Source organism: Adiantum capillus-veneris, chromosome 25, assembly GCF_014529385.1.
Source record: "Adiantum capillus-veneris isolate H3 chromosome 25, ASM1452938v2, whole genome shotgun sequence".
Classification (NCBI taxonomy): Eukaryota; Viridiplantae; Streptophyta; class Polypodiopsida; order Polypodiales; family Pteridaceae; genus Adiantum; species Adiantum capillus-veneris.
Window position 1 is genome coordinate 24,815,994 of NC_140955.1, and position 4,879 is coordinate 24,820,872.

General features: G+C 35.8%; 1 pseudogene; it reads right to left on the reverse strand.

The window, feature by feature from the left end:
* Positions 1–673: 673 nt before the first annotated feature.
* Positions 674–2,790, reverse strand: LOC147424586 (uncharacterized; annotated as a pseudogene).
* Between the last annotated feature and the right edge of the window lie 2,089 nt (positions 2,791–4,879).

Genomic DNA, 4,879 nt, shown 5'->3' on the forward strand with positions numbered 1-4,879 from the left:
ATAGCCCATCAGAAAGACACAATTACTTACGAGGGGGTAGAATACATGGCAGGCAAGGGTCTGATGTTGGACTTGTTGATTTTTTTTATCAAGCCCTATTGTCTTGATTATAAATGAACAATTCTTTCTATCACTGTTAGATAAAATCACCTTGCTAACTACTACACATGCACATGCACACCTTTAAAAGATACATAAGGCCTTAAGGTTAAAATGGATTATGAAGGCTTTGAATGTTGGCATGTAGACATTTCATACATGCAACATCCTAGAAAGGGGGGATAGAAGAAGCTTTAATGAGCACCTCAGCTGACACAAAGCAAACATGTCAAAGCTTGGCATTAAAACCCACCAAGAGACCATATGTCACACTTGAATCCATAAGGTATGTCTGCCAAAATCTCTGAGCACATGTAGTTTGGGGTTCCCACCATCTATCAATACACATCCAACCATACAAAGCAAGTGAAAAATTGATAAATCAGTATCCTACATGTTCTCCATAATCATGCACATGCTTTGAAGCTTATAGAGAAAGTTAGGCCATCTCCGTTGAGCTTAGCTAAGCCAAAATCTTATGTGATCACAATTTACAAAGAAATGAATTTAGCACACATTCACCACAAATTTTCAAGCATATATTGGACTACATGCTTAAAAACAGGTAGAGACATTAATCATTTAGTCGTATATCATGATCCTTCGTTTCCTCAAACTGTGAAAGACTTTACAAAGAGACGTTTATAGAAGCACAAAAAAGAACTTAAATTAATTGGCATAAACGAGAGTGTAGGGGGATCACACCCCAGTACCATCGATGATGATGGCGACACCAAGCTCTCTTGGTGGAGGAGAGGAGCAAATACTCTCATCCAAGACCAAAGAAAATTTGTATTTACTCCTCTTCCCCCCTTTCAAAATTAGTAAGGTAGATAAAAAAGAAATAATAAAAACCAAAAAATAAAGGAGTAGATAGGCATACCTTGTTTATTGTAGAATCAAGCTACATATACCTTATGACATGAAGAGATGTCAATGCACCTTGTCATTCCATAACAAGATGCTCTCTCCTCAAACTGTGTTTCAATCAACTTTGAAGGACCTTCTATGTTGATCTTCATAATTGCATACAAGGATTGTAACTCCATACTACTTCGCAATTTCGTCTTGATCCTTGTCCCTACGCTAAATCCTTTTTTACAGATAACATTATAAAAGCATTGCACTAAAGCAATCTGACAAACAATCAAAATATTGGGATACAAGTTCTCCATATTGCATTGCAAGCGACTATAGCTGCAACATTCAAAAGACTACAATGTACCCAACTAATAGCAGCTTGTTTATTAAATCTACAGATTTCACTGATAAAATCATCCTCGTCAATCAAAGCAAAAATATTTATAATCTCTAAAGACTTCATTTTACCATAAATGGAAGCTATTTTATTTGCCTAACTTACCATAATCTCGTAGAGCTTTCCCTACTATTGGATGTTGTGCTGGAACTAAAATACCTAACTTACCCAAAATGGGATTGTCAGCAAAACAATATTGAAGAGAGGTGATAACCTTCTTCAAAAAACAAACCTGAAACTCAAAAGAAAACATTAGATCCATGCCAAAGATATCTCTCTCTAACTCAATATCAATTTTGTTTTTCCATACATAGCTCCTCGCAAGTAAAACAAAAAACCTTTATCTGGCCCATATTCTCACAAAAACGTATAACCACTTGCATCAAGAATAAGTTCATTCTCATCAACATCTGTTAAATTGATCTCTTTTTGAATGATCACAAACACAGTAGTAACATCTACAAATGATTTTTGAAATAACTTACTGACTATAGACATACCTTTCAGAATGTCCGCTAAGAAAAAAAGAAAATAAATGTTTGCAAACTTAGAAAGATCAGAAAAAAGAGTTGGAGCATTTTCTTTTGTCTCCAATAGAATGGCATCAAGAGAATAAAATACCTTGCCTATTGTTGATACACGACTTAGCCACCTGGCATCAAATGTGTGCTCTAATCTCAAGATCAGGCATACCAATTCCTTTTGAGTAATCCTTAACTCGTCAACCCTCTTGTTAGAGTGATTAAAATGTGTGTCAATCAAATAAACAAGCTTCTCTAATGTTATTGCAATCTCAAAATTCTTGCAATAGAAGATACAACCAAAGCTGTCCTATGAGAAACACAATGAATAAATGTTAGAAACAGATTCAAATATTTTTTATTAAAAATCATTGAAACACCAATCTCTGACCCTGTCATGGTTGAACACCCATCAGAACCAAAACAGATCAGCTTTGAAAGATTAAATCATTTTTTTTCAACTCATCAAGAACAACACTAAAGATAGACTTGGCAGTTCCTTCACTTACACGAACTATGCCATAAAAGCTATAGGTGGGAATGCAATTATCAATGACGTAGGACAAATAGATAATTAAGTGTCCATGCTTACTAATATCATTAGAGTCATCAACCAAGACACCAAAGAAAGGACTTAGAGACACTTTTTTCAAAGTGGAACTCATGAAACACTTACCAATACAATAATCCATCTCCACACAAGCCTTGTTGTCATTGTCAAGGATGTGGAATATGGAACTCGACAATCTTGCAAAAGAGAAATCATGTTAGTAAATCCAAAAAATGCATAATTTTTCTTTGCCATGTGATAGACAACCCTAAAGAGATAAAGAGAGAGTGTTCTTTGAAGTTCTTTGCCCTCTTCATATTGTTTTGAATGCTTTCCTTTCCTTCTAAGAGGAAAGCATCCATTGCATTCGCATGAAATTCAGTTTGACAATGAGCTTTTAAGTTACTAACCTTAAATTAAATGAACCATCTCTTGAATAGCCATTGTGATGATGAAGGTATTTTAAATAGAACTTACAATACAATTTGTCCAGTCAAACTTTTGGAGTCAGTCATCTTGGAAAGTAACACGTGCCTCAATCTTTCTTTCTAGTCCTATCCTATTTATTAAAGACAATGAAGAAATTTCATTAGTAGAAATTGTCATTGGTAAGTTAGATGGATCTGCTTTCATTTTTGAAGATTATCTTAGAAGATTCAAGCCCTACCTATTGAAGAAGCATACCTTGTTGTTTCTTATTACCTTTTTCACCCCCTTCATTACCCTTTCCAAAATCATTTAAGTACATTTAAAACAAGCTATAACAACCATATCAACACAAAAAAATAGTTTAGGTTTACAAATGCCTAAATTTTTTAAGGATGCCAATGTTTAATTGCATGAAATCAATATGAAAAAGCAAGCGACAAAAGCAGGGACGTGTCTACCAAATTTACCAGCTAAAGAATCAAGGTGGGTTGCTCTCTTTTTGTCTTTTCCTAAACCCTGCCTACAGGCTGCCCATAGGGCTAAACACGCCCTTCTATCGTATCCTCAACGTGTCCTTGTCCAATGTCAATGAATAGAACCTAGAAGCCTTTGTACTCTGGAGTATGAGCTCTCAATTCTCTCTTTTACAAAGTGGCAGCAAATTGCAAAACTTGGTCCTCAAACTTAAAAGCTTTTTCAAAGGCTCACCGCTCAAGTTTCAACCCTTGCTCAGGGAAAAGCTGTCCGTTGGTTGTTGCAGTCTATGTAGCACAAGGCTCTCAACTCTAGAGTCTGAAGCTAGCCGCTGGATATGAGTTTCAAATTTCAATTTGCACAACGCGTAGTGCATCGTGACTCATGTGACTCTACTGTATGCTGTATGCGCGCCAGAAAGGAACACCAAGGAAAGGTAACGTTTAAATTTTAGGCAACCTTATAGGCCTAACACAAATGAACTTGGGTCCTGAGTTCAAACTTCAAAAACTCGCTTTTGAACTTCAAACTTCAAAGACAATCTTGTGCAGACTCATATATATATATATATATATATAATCAAATCATGTTCAACATAGAGGGAGCTTAGGTTTTTCCCTTTGCAACTAAAATGAACAAGCGTAGAGCCTTTTAGGATAGAAATTGAGAAAATTTCACCTCCTCACTGGACTTTGAAACAGCCTCGTGGAAATTTGAGCAAGCTTTGGATAAAGAAAACGTATCTTTTTCCAAGCATCACTTCAAACATGTGATGTACCATCTTAGTTTATTCTACTCGCTTTGTCTCAAAAAAGGGGGCCATCCCATTATTGGCCCTCCTACCCTAGGCTCAACACAATCTAGAATGGAAATCTAGCTACAAAATTCTAATTCAAAGGACCACACATAAACTTAAGATGCACAATCTCCAAAAAGAAGCACCTCAATTTGAGATCGTTTGACGAAGGCTCTTGAGAATCTTGACATGACTTCTTCTACTACTCGTGCTTGCTACTCCAACCTCCTCAAACATAACCAAGCTCTAAAACCATGTTAAGAGGTAGAGAAGAAGATATCCTGAGATCTTGTAAGCGCGCGTGCACACACACACACACACATGTACACAGATGGAGGCAAAACCTTCTACTTCTTCTTCTTCACTTACTCGAGATAAGAAGTCTAAAAAAAATAAAGAAGAAAGTAAAATATAAGATAAAATCAATACAACGGTCTAGTGTGAACCACTTATGAGTGAGCTTGATGGATAAGTGTGCCATCACTTTTCTAGGTAGACAAAATGGGTGTAGTCCATCTATAGTATCACTAGCAAAGATATACATATCCACCAAGGTGCATTAATTAATGATGAGTAACTGCTAGTCATACATGAGTAGTACATGTTGAGTTTGACATCTCAACAAATTCAAACCTTCTAAATCAAAATTTACTACATATAGCAACTTGATGTAGTGCATGATTTAAATATGTGGAAGCATTATTTAATGGGTGCTGGTTTGATAATCAAAATTGATCAACAAAGTATCAAGT